Source organism: Acomys russatus, chromosome 20 (assembly GCF_903995435.1).
Source record: "Acomys russatus chromosome 20, mAcoRus1.1, whole genome shotgun sequence".
Classification (NCBI taxonomy): Eukaryota; Metazoa; Chordata; class Mammalia; order Rodentia; family Muridae; genus Acomys; species Acomys russatus.
The window spans coordinates 6,112,601-6,130,371 of record NC_067156.1 but is presented as its reverse complement, the minus strand read 5'-3'; the positions used below and the strand labels follow the sequence as shown (position 1 = coordinate 6,130,371).

Genomic DNA, 17,771 nt, shown 5'->3' with positions numbered 1-17,771 from the left:
TGGTAGCCAGCTATCCTTCCTCTGAGTGCCACCAGGCCTCCCCATCAAGGGGACATGGTCAAACATGGGGCACCAGAGTTTGTGTGAAAGTCAGACCACACTCTCCACTCAACTGTGGAGAATGTCCTGTCCCTTGACTAGATCTGGGTCAGGGTCTGATGTTTAATGCATGTATAGTCCTTGGCTGGTGCCATAGTTTGAGCAGGATCCCTGGGCCTAGATCTGCCTGTCATAATGTTCTTGTAGGTTTCTAGGACCCTCTGGATCCTTCTATTTCCCCATTCTCCCATGCTTCTCTCACCTAGAGTCCCAGTATTATGTCCTCCCCTCTGTCCTACTTTCATGATAAGTGAAGACTTTCATGGGACATGCCCCTTGGGCTAGTGTCCAGATATAAGTGAGTATATACCATTTGACTCTTTCTGCTTCTGGGTTAACTCACTCATTATGATCATTTCTAGTTCAATCCATTTGTCCACAAATTTTGGGAATACCTTGTTTTTAATAGCTGAGTAGTATTCCATAGTGTAAATGTACCACAGTTTTTTTATCCAGTCTTCTACTGAGGGACGCTTAGGCTGTTTACATGTTCTGGCTATTATGAATAAGGCCGCTATGAACATGGTAGAGCATATGTCCCTGTTGTATGCTGGAGCTTCTTCCATAGCTTATTTTTGAGCCAGCTCTTTTTACAAGGAACATAGGAACACACTGCCAAGATTACACTCTTTCATTCTAAACTTTGTAACTTCTATGAGAGTAGCAACACAGGAGTCCCTTCCATACTCTCCAACTCCACTCTCTACTTGTGACTTCTGATTCTTTTAGTTACACCACTTTGGATACCAAGCTTGTAGTAAAAGCCATTTTTTAAAATTCATCTTTTCTGAGGTTACTGTACTAATTTCAGCAACAAAACAAGGCATTTCATTTGACTTTCTAACTCCCTTTGCAATTCATAGTTTTTTCTTGCTGTGCTGACATATCCCTTGTTGGTAATCCCATCAGGTGATTTTACTGATGGCCACCCAGATTGCTATTTCCCATTCATTTGTGGCCAAAGTCTGAAACTCCAAGAACCTGTATCTTCACGTGTATCCTTAAAAAACTAGAATGAGTCTGTATTTGCCTTGCATTATTGGTTAGTGTGTTCTCAGTGATTGTATACAAATGAGGTCAGTGGTGGTCTTGAAGAGTCTTCACTGACATTGAATATGCACTACACATTCTTACAGTTCCATGGAAAGAAATATAAAACCACACAGCGTTTTTACTTTATGCATGCTTAATATTTTAACATATTTGAAGCTCTAAAATCTTTAGAGTAGGTGGGCGATGCCAAGCAAAACTGAAGCACAGAATGAATGGTTCATTTAGCAATAATCCATTTGAGGGTTTTGCCTCATCTAATACAAACAAATGCTTCCAAGGGCATTTGAATTTAGCCTTACAGGGTCTTAAAAGAAAAAAAATACATTGCTTATAAAGTAAAACCTATATATTAAATAATAGAATGTAAGAATTCAAAACCTTGTACTCTGAAACAAAGAACATAAAGGCAAAGCCTTGTCTTGTTAAAGACTTTAATTATAATTAAATCTTAATTACAACAGCTAAAAGTAGAAGGTACCTGTAAAAATAAATTATGTGGGAAATCACAGGAACAATATGAATAAAGAAACACCTACAAATTACTGTCTAGTAAAGGGTTGGGTGACAAAACACACTGAATGGTTGAGCAATCACAGAATAAGCCATAAAACCCAAAACTTGAGAAACCATCTGAAAAATATTTGAAAACTATCAGTGTCATTTCACAATCCATAGCAATCTTACCAACTGTCATCTTTCAAAATAGTATTGTAATGGTATTATCCTTAGCTAGATTTCTTGTTGTTTCTACTAAAAAATTTATAATAATTTTAATACCTTAAAACAACACAAATATGTTATCATATAGTTGTGTAGATTGGAAGTCAGAAACAGGTTAAAATCGAGGTGTCAGCTGGACTGTCTCCCGCCTGTGCATCTGAGTGAGATCTGTTGTTTTTGTGGTTTGGGGTACCTAGCAATCAACACAGTTTGCCTCTCCCACCTCCTGAGCTAATACAAGACAAGCCAGTCCTTCTCTCTGCCCTGCCGAGGCTGCCTCTTCCATCTCCATCTTCCACTGTTCAGAGCATTTGTGATTAGATGGAGCTCAGCCAGCTTACTAAGAAGAATCTACTTTATTCAAAGTTTTGCTGATTAGTGACTTTCATTCATTTTGTGATCAAAAGTCTTTATTGCCATGGAGATAGCATGTTTACCAGCTACTGTGAATAGGAGATGAACCTCTTTGGGTAACATTTGTCGCCTGCCAACAGTAACACTCTTAACTTTCCCATTTTGGTAATGATGCCATTCATCTACAAGATGCTACCATTGGAGGAAACTGGGAATGGAACATAGGAGACTCTATCTTCTTTATAACTTTTAATTATTTTAAAGTAACAGTAGTTAAGGAAGAAATGGTTTGGTGAAAGTGTAGAAATGCTTACAGAATTTCAGTTTAGAAAGAATGGATAAATTTAGTATTATTCAGCCTTTAAGATCATCAATAAAATGATAAATAATAAATTGGTAAGTGGAAAGGAATGTCACCAAGTGGCAATTGTGCTTAGCATGTTGGAAGGAGTGTGTGGGTTCAATCCCTACCATATATACAAAAGACTGTTTTTAAATACTGAATTAAGCCTACTGTGGTATTATACAAACTACACCTAATCTCATCTGAAATGTACATTAAGGGCTCATTCTTCATTTAATTAAGTTATTCATTCAATATTTACTGGCTTTGGTTCTAAACACACTCTCCAAGGATCATCTAAATTCAACGAACATGTCTTCAATTTCCATCCCTTTAATTATAACCCTATCCACAATGAACTGGCTATTATTAGAAGCATACTACAACTTAACCTCAATATTGCTAACAGAAGCAATGGACTTGTACAATGTTTTTAGCACACTTACCATGCTTACCAAATGAAAATCCTTAAGCCAGATTACCAAAATCGTAAGCTTCATGCTGGTTGAATGCTTTTCAGAAACACCATCATTTTCTCTCTGACTTCATATTTTCTAATGCTATGTGACATGTACAGTAGAAGCTGCCACCCTGATTTCATTAGGGAAAGTAAATCAGAGCTGAGCAACGGCAAGATGGAGAAGAGAGGGGTGTGGGCTTGTGCTTACTCTCCTAGTCAGTTCTAGACCCAAATAATGAGCTAGAGCAAAACCAAACTCATAAACAGGAACAGAAACAAATAAACAGCCATGCCATGGATGAAGACTGTGGGCCTGTTAGGGCTGTAAATGTGGATGTTACTGGGGGAGCTGGAACTTCACTGCCGGTGTGGGGTTAGCTGGAGATAAGGAAGGAAGCACCCAGCTACCTCACAACGAAGGGCAAAAAGAGATGACTGAAGAAGCAAATAGTGAAAGTTTCCCCTGGAGCTGCAGAGTTCTCAACATGCAAAGAAAGAGGGAGACAGAAGCAGACCAGACACAGCCATCTTAGTCATTATGCCAATAGCACCCTGCTCAAGAAGAAACCAAGCTAACAATAGTTAGACTCGGCTCCATATTAGAGGCAGAAAAAGTCACACACCGGAAGGTTTTTGCTAGGTCAATATAAGCAATTACTAGCCAAAATCTTTCCTGTCCCTCCAACACATATACAATCAATATGAAAATAGAAGCTGCTGAAAGTGGGAGTCAGTGATAGACTACTTGTCTCCAGTGTGCCAGGACCCTGAGGTCAATCCCTAACACCATAAAAAACAAACAAACCAACAAAATCAGAACAAGAGGAGATATGAACAAGAAACTCAAGTGGCAGGCAGAAAGGGAAAAATCAAAACAGTAACAACAAAGCAGAAAATTGCCAATTGTACATCCTTTCTTAAGTTCTGCCCTGCATAGCATCATCTCAACCTCCATGGAATCTGAGACTGACATTTAGACCTGAGATGTGTAACTGGAAGCCTGTCCAGGGATACCAACCAATTGTGGAGTGGCGCAGGGCAAGGAATCGCTGAATCCCAAGGTTAAGGATGGGGTGATGGAGTCACCCTTCACAGGGACCTGGAGAGGATGGAGGGAGAGTGAGGATACTGGTTCTATAGATGTATAGACAGGCTTAGAGGATGTCTAAGCGTGGAGAGTTAATGGATGTAGTTGATCATTGATGGTGTCTGTTCACTCAGAGGATGTGATCCAGCCACCATGGATACAGTTAGGAGACATGGCTGCTGAGTTCCAACTTAAGGTTAGATCAGGAGACAAGCACCCCTGCTCTGGTTCTTTCTACACTAAACCGCCTGTATAATTTAGTCCTAAAATTAATTTTGCCACAAATCCCAGTGCTCTCTTGCTAAAATCATGAACTTCTGCCAACCTTAGCAACTTAACACTTCCTTATATATAAATTGCCTCTAATTAATAATTGTTTACTATACATAAGTTGCAAAATATTTTTTGTTGATGCCCTTCATGTTTTAAAAGTTCTCAAGTACTGAGAACCATAATGGCATGAAGTGATTGCTCTCGTACTTGTTTTTATAATTGCGGAAACACCCCAACTGTCTGAGAAAACAAGTGACAAAGACACGAAAACGGTACTTCTATACTTTATTCCACCACTCAGAAGTTAGAACTGTGGCTATACAAATAAATTGTAAAATATAACCATTGATTTCATTTTGTTATCCCTCCTCCAAGTGGAGCTGGACAAGTTATTAGTTACTATTAAGTTGAAGGTATTGTGTCCCTAAATAGGAAGAGAAGGGGCTATGCAAAACTCAGGAACCCTTCCTCTATAGAAATGTCACTGAGTGCTTGTACATGAGCCAGTATTATTCTATGTGATTTCAGTCTCCAGCACTTTCCCAGTCTTTGCTGCAGCCTTGGCGGCAGATATATGCTCTCTAAATACGTCCGTGTTCCCATCACGACTGACCTTCAGGTTTGCTTAAAGCAAAGCAGTTGCTCTTACCACCTCACCTGTGTTTAATGAGAGCCGTTTCCTCATGCCAACGTTGGGTTAATGGGCTGAGATGGAGGAAAAACAAACGGATCTCTCCGTTTCACGCCAGATTGCCTTTCTGCCTTGTGGCTTTTACCACTTAGTCCTCCCCAGATTTGCCATAATAACAATTATGGCTCTTCTTCTACTTCCTCACCCAGGAAGATTGTGACAGGTGAGCAACACCTCCGGAAAAAAAAAATCAGGGAAAATTCTTAATCTATTTCTACCATTGTAGGCAATAATTTTCCTCTGCAAAACCCCAAGGGATGCTTCTGTGGGCTCACACACCACCACCCCTCAGGTGTGTGGCACCTCTGTGATTTGTGAGTTTTCTTCTATCTTTCCTCTTCTGAGATAAGGTTTAATTATGTAGACAGGTTGTAAAAGTCTATTTGTTCTTATAAACAACTATTTTTTTGTTAGTACCAGATTTTGTTTAAGTGTTTTCCTCCTATGTGAATCTTCTTATATACCCAGGAAATACGTCAGTTCCTTGTTTAACTGCAGTTATCAGAGGAAGAAAAAACTGCCTTCTTCTCACAGCTTCCCTAGGGAGCTGTTCTTTAGTGCAGATGACTAGAACACCCATATGTATTTATTTTTCGTTCAGCATAGGTGCAAAGTATCACCCATCAAGTCAGCAATTTTCAACATCTTTAAAACCTACTTTCTTGCCATAATGAGAACACTTGCAGTCCCCCAAAGCACTGGTGAAATCTCTAAGAGTTGCTGCTTCCTTAGAGGACTGAGAAAAGCAGATTTGAAAAAAGTGACCTGAAATGATGACAATCACAGGCCCCTTCCACATTACAATTAAAATGTAAAAAATGTGAGTGTTTCTGGTTAATTTATTTTCTTCTTGTGCATAAATGCACTGGAGTGTTGGGTTGTATTTTATTTCCTAGTCAAATGATCATTCTAAATACTTTATACGTTCCTCCACAAAATCTGACCTTTTATATTTGCTTTAAAGCAACATTCTGTGTGAAAACTGGTTTCACAGCAATGGCTAAATGAGATGCATGTGGTGGTCCAAAGCTCTAATCTCAGCACTTGGAAGGCAGACCCAGGAGAAACCAGAGTTCGAGGCTAGCCTAGCCTGCATAAGGAAATACTATTGCAAACAAAGGAAGAGATAAAGAACATAAAAAAGAATATCTAGACGATAAGTTTACCTGGCCCTGCAATTATTCACAGCAGTGTTTACCTTTTTACTTGATATAAGCTAGCGTTACTTGCAAAGAAGGAACCGCAGCTGAGGCCTTTTGCCTCCATCAGATTGGCCTGTGGACGTGCCTGTGAGGCATTTTCTTGGTGAATGATTGATGGGGGAGGGCCCAGACCACCGTTGGTGGTTCCATCCCAGGGCAGGTGGTCCTGGGGTTTGTGAGAATGTAACCAGTTCCTGAGGAGGAGGAATCACTGAAACACGGAAAAAAATTTTAATAGATATTTCTTCATACAAATGGTCAAGAACCAAGTTAAACTTCTTAAAATCATTGCTTAAGAAACTGAAAGCTAAGCCTATACTACCTTACATTCATTACGTAGACAAATACTGAAAACAAGTAGAAAATAAAGACAAATTAATAAGCATGTGAAGAATATGAGCAGGATATGGTGGCATATGAGGCAGGAGGATTGTGACTTTGAAGCCAGCCTGTCATACCCAGTGAGACATCAACCAAAACACAGCAAAACCAAACCAAACGCTGACTCGAAACGAAAACTGAAAGAAACTGAAGCTCAGCACCGCCCTGGTAGGAATAGAAAGGAATAGAGCAACCACCACGGCTTCCTGAAAAACTTGAAAACAGAATTGCCTTGCGGCCCAGAGGTGAAATTTCTGGAAACATGCCAAGAAGTAGTGCTGGAAGGAGACTCTTTTTTTTTTTTTTAAGTTTTTTTTTTTATTAATTTATTCTTGTTACATCTCAATGTTTATCCCATCCCTTGTATCCTCCCATTCCTCCCTCCGCCCCCCCTCAATTTTCCCACTATTCCCCTCCCCTATGACTGTGACTGAGGGGGATTACCTCCCCCTGTATATTCTCATAGGGTATCAAGTCTCTTCTTGGAAACCTGCTGTCCTTCCTCTGAGTGCCACCAGGTCTCAGGAGACTCTTAATGGCATGATGTACATCAGCAAACAGAAGTATTGTTTACAATGGTCACCCCGTGGACACCACCCAAGGGTCCACTGACAGATGAGTGGGCGAACAAGTTGTGGTAACACAAATTTTAAAAATGTTATGTCCTTAAAGTAGAAGAGAGCTTTGACACAAACTATAGTCTGAAGGGTTCTTGGAGGCAATGTGCTGTGTGACACAAGCCAATCCCCGAAGAATCAATACTGAGGCTGCAGAGAAGGCTCAGTGGTTATCACCACTTGCTATTCTTGCAAAGGACCCTGGTTTGGTTCCCAGTATCCATGTTGAGGTTAATTGTCTTTAACTCCAATTTCAGATGATCTAATGCCCTCTTCTGGCCTCTGTGTGCACCAGACTTGCACATGATACATAGATATACATACAGTCAAACACTTGTACACACAATAAAAATAAATAAATTAACAACAACAACAACAACAACAACAAAACACTGTGATTCCACTTAGTTGAGGTACTAGAAAATTAAAAGGTCACTTCTGGGGCTGACACCAGGGTACTGGGAAGGAGCCAGTCAGGGAGAAGAGCCTCAGAATTGCCAGGGAACTCAACCAAAGCACAGTTAAAAGGCACACTTCCAAATGGTTAAAATGGCCTCCACAGACTACATTTACATTTTTATGTATATAAATATGTAAAAACTACAAGGAAAAAGAAACCAGAAATTTTGATAGGGGGTGGGATGGGGCATGGGAGGATTTGGAGTAAGGAAAAAAAATAGGGAAATTATGTGATATTTTTAAAAATATTAAAGGGAAAAAGAATGCAACAGACTCCACCTAGTGAGGGATCTGGATAAATAAGGAGACTCAAAGCCAGACCCTTGGTTAGGACATGGAGGATGGAAGGATGGGGCCGGGGGGCCGTCAGAAATAGATGTAGCTGATGGACAAAAAGAAAAAGGAGAGAGAGAGAGAGACACAGAGAGAGAGAGAGAGAGAGAGAGAGACAGAGAGAGAGAGACAGAGAGAGAGAGAGAGAGATGAGTAAGGTACCACGGAAAGCGAACCAACTCATAGCATTCCTCAGTGTCTCCCTCAGGCCCCACCTCCAGACTCTTGCTTGGGGTCCTGCTCTGGCTTCTTATGGGGTCTTTTACCGCAGCACAAAAAGCTGACTAGTGCAGCCTTTCACTAAGATGCACAGTATTCCGCCTCCCAGGGACTTGGCTCAAAATTTTTGATATTTGAGATAAGAGACTAGCTATAGATACAGCAGTGTGTTTAATGTCTTCACACTGAAGACACATTCTTGCAACTCTTCCTTACAGAGATGAAATGTGTGTGGCTAAAAAGTAGCTGGGTGTCTTAAATACCATCTTGACAGTGACCCCATTGGCCAGGCTTCTAACCAGATGAGGACCCGGGTTGTTTAGTACAGTATGGTTCAGAAGGAGCTGCTCCCTTGAGTTTCAAGGGAGACTCATACAAATACCAGCATCTGATGCAGTCTATTGTGTTTATGTTTTTCTAAGGAGAATGTTTATATTTCCATTAGATTCTCAGAGGTGGGTGTCATAGACAAGTGTGACATAGACTGAGATTATATTAAATAAATGTGTTCAAAGAAAAAGCTGACTTCAATAGCTGACTTTCTTGTGTTTCGTAGTTTAAGCAATCTTTTATTGCTGATGTAGCTTTTTATGCTCTGTAATGTATTTCATTAATTAATTCTTGGGGGGTTATATTTAGACCCAGGCCCTTTGCTATTTATTCTTTATGCTCCCAAAGATTGTAAGTTCACCATTTACATTGGATAACCCTGTTATTTTACCTAAATGAGAAATGCTAAATTAAGCTTTCTGGTTTTGTATTGTATATACAGTCAGTTCTCCTAATCTATGGATTCACCAAATGTGGGATTGAAAATATTTGGCAATAACTAATGTCTGTATTGAATGTGTGCAGACTTCAACCAATGGCACATCAAAATATTCAAAAGCAAACAACTGCATCAACAGTGAACCTGGGCCCTTCTTTGTGTAGACTGTCACTGCCATTAATATAACATTTACACTGATACATTAGCAGGGGAAAGGGTACATAGTGGAGAAAAGCTTGGCCGAGGACCAGAGGTGGAGCCTGGGTACATGTGGGTACTCAGTCAATCCTCCACCCCCGCCTCTCTCACACACACACCTCCCCCTCGTCCCTGAGGGGTTTGAGCATCCTGCCACCCTTGGATACTGATGATATGAAGAATTTCCCCAAATCCTACAAATCCTAAAGCTCATTCTTCCTTCTTTGACAATCCATTCTATTTCTTTTCTTCTCCTTACAATCATGGCTAAGTAACTCAAACTTTCACTTAACTCTTTTCAACATGAAACAGCTAAAATCTGGCCAACATTTTCACCTGATTAAATGTTACCCTGTGCTTGTTATGGGCTGGATAAGAGTGTACAGTGTCCCACAGATAAGGTACCAACTTTGTTTCTTGAAGGATTTTCTCTTTTTCCATATAGTTGAGACTTCAGTGCTGTGGATATGGTTTGTTTGTTTGTTTGTTTTTTGTTTTTGCTTTTTGGGTTTTTTTCCATATTTGAACACAAATCTCATCAGACGTGTACAATGTGAATTTTCTGGAATTCTAGGTTTCTCTGTGGAATTGTCTGAAGATTGGAAGTCCATGAAGACATAAACCTTGCGGTCTCCGGATTCAGACATGAAGAGAAACGCAGCCGTCTGAAATGGTCATGAACGCCAAACAAGTCTTCCTTTCGGTCCTCCTGTTTGGGACAGCAGGCCTTCTGCTCTTCATGTATTTGCAAGTCTGTATTGAAGAACAACATACAGGTAACATGCATGCTGTGCTCTCCCATTAAATGATAATCACTATGCCCTCTTGGTATCAAATAAATAGTGCTGTTGATAGAACTTTGGTAAGCTCGAAAGTTCTCAATGTCCATAATTCAAATACCAGGCATTTTATTTGTTTGTTTGTTTTCTTTTCTATGTATTTATTTATTTAATCACTTTACAGCCTGATCCCAGCCCCCTCTCTTCTCTCTTCCCAGTCTCACCATCCTCCTCCTCCCATTCCTCCCTTTTCTTCTCAAAGATGAGGGCCCCTAAGGGGTACTAACCCACCCTGGCACTTCAAGTCACAGCAGGACTAAGTGCATCCTCTCACTGAGGCCAGACAAGGCAGCCTGGCTAGGAGAAAGAGATCCAGAGACAGGCAACAGAGTCAGAGACAGGCCCTGCTCCCATTGTTAGGGGACCCACATGTTGACCACGCTGCATATCTGCTACAAATGTGTAGGGGGTCTAGGTCCAGCCCAGGCATGCTCATGTTCATTGGTTGGTAGTTCAGTCTCTGTGAGGCCCCATGGGCCCAGCTTGGTTGAATCTGTAGGTCCTTCTTGAGGTATCCTTGACCCCTCCATCTCCCTCTATCCTTCCTCCCACTCTTCCATAAACCTCCTTGAGTTTGAAACTCTGCCTATTGTTTAGCTGTGGGTCTCTGCATCTGTGTCATCTGGTCCTGGATGGAGCCTCTCAGAAGGCAGTTATGCTAGGCTCCTGTGTACAAGCACAGCAAAGTATCATTACTAGTGTCAGGGGTTGACTCCCTCTCAAGGGGTGGGTCTCAAGTTCTATTAGTCATTGGTTTGCCATTCCTTCAATCTCTATTCCATCTTTTACCCCTACACTTCTTGTAGGCAAGACACATTTTGGGTTGAAAGTTTTATGAGTTGGTTGGTGTCCCCCTCCTTCATCTGGGAGTCTCACCTGGCTAAGGGGATGTCAACTTCTTGTTCTTTAACACCGGCTACTTGGAGTCACAGCTAGAGTTGACTCCCCCTGCCACCATAGACTCCCAGGATCCTCCCCTGTCCCAGAGGTGCACCTTCACCGATTTTCATTCTTTGTATCTGTCCTCTTTCTCCTCCCTCCTCGTCTCTCTGCCCACATGATACCTACCCCTGTTACCCTCTCCACCCTCTCCTACCCAGTACCCTCCCCCTGCCACCATAGACTCCCAGGATCCTCCCCTGTCCCAGAGGTGCACCTTCACCGATTTTCATTCTTTGTATCTGTCCTCTTTCTCCTCCCTCCTCGTCTCTCTGCCCACATGATACCTACCCCTGTTACCCTCTCCACCCTCTCCTACCCAGTACCCTCCCTCCATCTACTTCAGGATTTACTATGTTAATCCTCCAGATCCATGAGCATGGGAGATCATTCCATCTTCTGATAAGTTCTTTAATTTCTTTCTTCAAAGGCCATACCGGTCTTTCACTTGCTTGGTTGGAGTTACATCAAGATATTTCCTATTATCTGTAGCTTTTGTGAAGGGTGTTACTTTCCTAATTTTTTTCTTAGCCCATTTATCATTTATATAAAGGGGGCTACTGTTTTTGTTTTTGTTTTTTTGTTTTTGTTTTTGTTTTTTGTTTTTTGTTTTTTTTTAGTTAATTTTGTATCCAGCTACTTAGCTGAAGGGGTTTAACAACTGTAAGAATTCCCAGGTAGTATTTTGAGGGTCACTTATATATACTATCATATCATCTGTGACTAGTGATACTTTGACTTCACCTTTGTAATTGTATTCCCTTGATCTCCTTTAGTTGTCTTATTGCTCTAGCTAGATCTTCATGTACTACATTGAATAAATACAGAGAGTGGTCAGCCTTGTTTTCTCCCTGATTTTAGTGGAATTGCTTTAAGTTTCTCTCCATTTAGTTTGATGTTGGCTATTGGCTTGGTGTACATTGCCTTTACTATGTATAGGTATGTACCTTATATCCCATATGTCTCCAATACTTTTAACATGAATGGGTGTTGGATTTTATAAAAGACATTTTCACTTTCTAATGGGATGATCATATGTTTTTTTCTTTCATTTTGTTTATATGGTGGATTATTTTGATGGATTTTCATACGTTGAACCATCACTGCATCCCTGGCATGAAGCCCATGTGATCATGCTGGATAATATCTTTGATGTGTTCTTGGATTTAGATTATGAGTATTTTATTGAGTATTTTTGCATCAATGCTCATAAGGGAGATTGACATTACATTCTCTCTCTTTGTTGCCTCTTTGTGTGATTTAGATATCAAGATGACTGTGGCTTCATTAGAAGGAGTTGGGCAATGTTCCTTCCATTTCTATTTTGTGGAATAGTTTGAGGAGTATTGGTAGGAGCTCTTCTTTCAAGTCTACACTAAATTCATCTGGCCCTGGGCTTTTGTTGTTGTTGTTGTTGGAAGACTTTTAATGACTGCTTCGATTTCCTTACAGCTTACAGGACTATTTAAATAGTTTACCTGATCTTGATTTAACTTTATACCTAGCTCTTAAGAGAGGTAAATATTTTACAAATCAGTGGCCCTGTGCTCCGTACTCACACTGCAGCTTTTGTTTTATCAAAGGGTAACATCCTGGTCTCATTAATACAACATTAATGGGGTTTTTTTGTTTTGTTTTGGTTTGGTTTTTGGTTTTTAGAGGGGTTTTGTTTTGTTTTGTTTTTTGCAAAAAAAAAAAATGGGTACAGCGTTTATTCCCTCTCTGATCTGCCTATCAACATATACCAAGCCTAAATAGGAGCAAAATACATGGAAGGTTTTTATTTCCTCATTTTTATGTTGATACCAACATCAACATGAAAATTCTTCATGGATTTGTCATTAAGTGGAGATTGAAACACCTTATAAAGTACAAATAGCAAGAATTTTGACTTGGCAGGCCATAATATTTCTATCATACCTATTCAATACTAAGAATATATTACAAAAGTGACCACTGATACAAAGTGAGTAAACAGCTTGTATTATTTTTTGTCATGTATGGATTTGTTCTTAAATGTAAATTGGTGCTGTCACTTTGAACATAGCTTGTCATTACCTAATAAATTTGAACATTGGCCTGTGTTTCAATAAAACTTTATTTACAAGAGATGGGCCAGATTTGGTCAATCTATTTAAAATGCCTGTGTATAGAAGGTGTTCAGTAACTGTTAAAATGGGTTATCTTTATAATGCAAATGATATTATTAAGAGAAATGTCAGAGAATATTTCAGAAATGTATATGCTTATCGGTTAATTAAGTTCACTCTTTTTCCTTTGGGAGAAATGGGTGTTCATTTATGATTATTATGAAAAATAAGATAGAAGCAGAGTGATTTCTCAATTGTTCCAGTTGTGATCTACTTTAAAGATATTCTCTATAAAACAACCATAAAAGTTCTAAACAACATTAAACAGCAGTGTGGAGCTGCCAGTATGACAGGTTTAGAAATTGTTTCCATGCCTCAGTATCTTCTTGGGTTTATCTCTGCACATCATTTGGATTTGTTGAATTTGTGCAGTGGCCTTTGTTGACAGGGGTATTTGTACTTGTTTTCTAGAGTTTGTGATGTACTCCCAACACACATTCTTTCAATCCATACAAACTGTGACTGTGAGACACTGAATTATTGGATAATCTTGCATAAGTACTTATACTATTTAATGCGATAAAGTACATAATCTAATCTTCTTGAAAACTCACTCCTGATGTTGGTTTTATGTCATGGTGAGGCCTCTAGAGGTGAGGATTGAATGAAGGAATAGGTTGAGACTCTGTAGACTGGAGTCCAGCAAAGAAGGAAAATGTGAGAAGATCTCGTTCTTAGCTATTTGAAAGCATAATGATTGCCTAAAACTTTCAGAGAGCTCTCCCAGTCTCCAGTACAGTACCTAAAGGAAAATAGATTCATCTAGATAGACTACATGAGAAATGTAGCTTAATCTGACAGTGGAAGCAATATGCACTAAGAAACAGTCAGGTCATGTGACAATAGCCCACAAATAAACTACATCTCAGAGCCGACAAGATGGCTCAGTGTTAAAGGTTCTTGCTGAATAAGACAGGTGACCTGAGTTCCATGCCCAAAACCCAGACAAAAATGGAAGGGGAAAACCAACTCTACAGTGTTGTTTTCTAATGTCTACATACATACTGTGGTACATGTGTTTTTGTATACACACACAATTATTTTTAAAAAAATAAAATGCACCTCACAACATGTACCCACGGCCTTTGCTAATTGAGAGCACACTAAGTATCATGTGTTAGCCTCATAATATCTGAGTAGATGGGCGATTGATTGTCAAAGAAACTGAGACTCTAGAGGATGAACCATTTATCTAATGGCTTCATATTTCAAGAAATTTGTGCAGAGGGCAATCGCAGACTTGAACCAAGGTTATATCACCGTGAGGACCACATCTGTATACTTTTTGGACATGGTAAAGGTAAAGATGAGTCCTATTCTCCCTAGGACCAGATGGAGTGAGAGGAACTTGTCTATCATTACATCATTACAAAGTACATACCTAAGTACTTGGTATCCATCTAAATAACATCAAGAATGTGCTGGGTATTTTTTTTTATTAATTTATTCTTGTTACATCTCAATGTTTATCCCATCCCTTGTATCCTCCCATTCCTCCCCCCCCCCATTTTCCCATTATTCCCCTCCCCTATGACTGTTCCTGAGGGGGATTACGTCCCCCTATATATTCTCATAGGGTATCAAGTCTCTTCTTGGCTACTTGCTGTCCTTCCTCTGAGTGCCACCAGGTCTCTCCCTCCAGGGGATGGTGCTGGGTATTTTAAAAGGCAGTCACTTTTTCAAATCTAAGAAAAATCTGAATATATGTTTTGATGGTAAGAAAAACCTTGAAAAAAGCCTGTCTTTTGGACACTTTAACACACACACACACACACACACACACTTGCGCACGCCCTCCCGCATGTGCACACACAGAGACAGACAGCTTGTTAGAAGAGCTGGCCTCAGTTCCTGAAGCTCCTGCAGGTGAGGCAGCTGCTTGGGTCTGTGGCAGTAGTTTGGACGGCGTGTGCACTTCAACTGTATCACAGAACTCCTAACTTCTCATCAGGCCCTTGCTTGAGGCCCTTGAAACAGGGACTGCGGCGTCATTTCTATGCTTCCTGCATTTTCTTGGGATTTTTAAAAAACAAAATATTCTAAAATCCCAAACCAGGTGTTTTTAAAATGCCTTGACATGCTCGTGGAAGATTATGAAGACAGTCCTTTGGAAAGGAAGGGGAAATGGGATGGCAGAGAAATGAAAACTTGTCCAGGCATCATATGACAGATAGTTGCTTTATAGTACCCATGTTTTCCTTTCTTTAAACATTTATTTATTTGCATGTGTGCATGTGGTGTGCATGTGCGTGTATACATGTATGTAGGTGCAGGTGTGTGTAAGACTTCATGTGGTGCTGTGAGCATGCATGTGAAGCCAGACATTGCACTCAGATGTCTTCCTCTATGCCTGGCAGAGTTTCTGCTGAGCCTGGAGCTCGTGATTTGGCCAGTCTAGCTAGCCATCTTGCCTGAAGCATCCTGACTCCAGCTCCTAAATGCAGGGTCACCTTTCCACCTGGCTGTTTATGTGGATTCTGGGCTCCTCCAGTCTAGTCTGCATGCTTATGTAGCATGTGTTTTATCCACTCAGCCATTCCCACAGCCCCATGTTAATACCCAATTAAAAGTATCCATTTGTGTGCTTTGTTGATGTTATTCTAAGTTTTATTTTAAACTTTTTTTTTTTTTTTTTTTTGCAGTTAAGAGCACAAGTTTCCTATTCAGAAATCTATGGGGAGTCCAGCTGTCTGGCTCAGTCCCTCCTCTTTAGCTCTGCGACCTGAGCACATTCCTTAGCTTTTCTGACACTTAGTTTCGTGACCTATAAAACGGGAATAACACCTTCCATGTATTTAGGGGTGAAGTGACTTAAGGACAAGTAAAGGTCTCAGGTAAGATGCCAATGCAAGGGGAGCCTGCCCTTAGAGAAAGATGAGAGACCTGAGCATCAGTGATCCTTAAAGAGCCCTGTGTTTGCAAGGCACTCAGCATGGTACCTGGCAAGCAGAGGTTCATGGCTGCCACCTGCTACGCTTAGCAGAGAATGAGGCTGGGCAACCACAGACTTGCGTGCTCTGAGCTGTATAATTAAGACTTGGATACACCTCACAGGGATTGGATGCTGCCCAATCTTGCACCTTGACTGATTAAGAAACAAAATTTAAAGATAAAAATAAAATCCTCATTTAAAAAGGCACTTAGTGCTGTGAACTTCCCTCTTAGCACTGCTTTCATTGTGTCCCATAAGTTTGGGTATGTTGTGCCTTCAGTTTCATTCTAGGAAGCTTTTAATTTTTTTTTTTTTTTTTAATTTCATTCCTTACCCAGATATCATTGAGTAGGGAGTTGTTTAGTTTCTGTGAGTTTTCAGGCTTCCTCTTGTTTCTGTTGTTGTTTCAGCTTTAATCCATGGTGGTTTGATAAGATTCATGGGGTTATTTCAACTCTATGTATCTGTTCAGGTTTGCCTTGTAACCAATTATTTGGTCGATTTTGTAGGAGGTTCCATGAGGTACTGAGAAGAATGTGAATTCTTTTGTGTTTAGGTGGAAAGTTCTATATATATATCAATTAGGTCCATTTGATTTATGAGGTCTATTAGTTTCATTATTTCTCCATTTAATTTCTGTCTCTATCTATCTGTTGGTGAGAGTGGAATGTTGAAGTCTTCCACCATTAATGTTTAGAGTTTGATGTGTGATTTAAGTTTTAGAAATGTTTCTTTTATGAATGTGCATTTGGGATATAGATGTTCAGAATTGAGATGTCCTCTTGGTGTATTTTTCCTTTGATGAATATTAAATGTACAACTCAATTATAAGGCAAGGTTACTTCCAATATATTGAAAGTGTTCTTGCAGGCTGTTTAGGACAATTAAGTAATACAAGTTAATTGTTAGTTGATCAAATCATAGTCATGCCAATTACTAGTCTATTCTTATCACAAGAATATAAATCCTAGGTTTTACAGATACACATGACTCTATAGACAGATAAGATAAAATAGCTAAGGTCCTCAAAAACCTGAGAGACATACAGATTATGACATTCAAAGATGCTTTTATTATTTTTAAGATTCTTTGACAACAAGGCAGGTTAACTCCTGACAACACCCAGCCTACCTCAAAGAAGATAATGAGCATCAAAGAACCTCCTTATGGAGATAGTTTCAAATGCAGCAAACCAGCTACTGGGCAAAAGGTCCTTGTTTCATCCACAGACAAAATTCTGCCTAAAAATGGGCAAGCTTAGATGCAGGCAGAGTTGACGGCCAAACTCTGATAAGACAGGGTAAGCAAGTCTTTAATAGCTCCTGCTTCACAAATATGTCTGTCAGATATACTGGGCCAAAAAGCTAAAGACTGTCTCTGTCATCTTCTCATTTGGAAGCTGCTAACTTGCACTTCTTGTCTACTCAGGTAAATAATTTTATTCCTTCTCAAGTCTCTGATGGGATTGAAGACCAGATAATTTGGTTTTACAATTAAGCTTAGTTGTTTAGAGATTAAGATGTTTTTAGGTATAGATAGATGTTTTAAGTTGATAGAGATGAGATATGATAGATATTGGTTTATATTCAGAATTTTAGACTTGCTAAGATAGGAAAGATGTTTTCTTCAAGGCTGTGAAGTAAACACTATGAA

General features: G+C 39.8%; 1 long non-coding RNA gene across 1 annotated transcript in view; it reads left to right on the top strand.

Annotated features, from left to right (window-relative positions):
• LOC127204460 (uncharacterized) overlaps positions 1–10,041 on the top strand; it is a 41,792-nt gene extending 31,751 nt beyond the window's left edge. The window contains exon 2 of the long non-coding RNA XR_007832470.1: positions 9,833–10,041. This is a non-coding gene — a long non-coding RNA (uncharacterized LOC127204460). The remainder of the gene's footprint in view (positions 1–9,832) is intronic.
• The last annotated feature ends 7,730 nt before the right edge of the window (positions 10,042–17,771 follow it).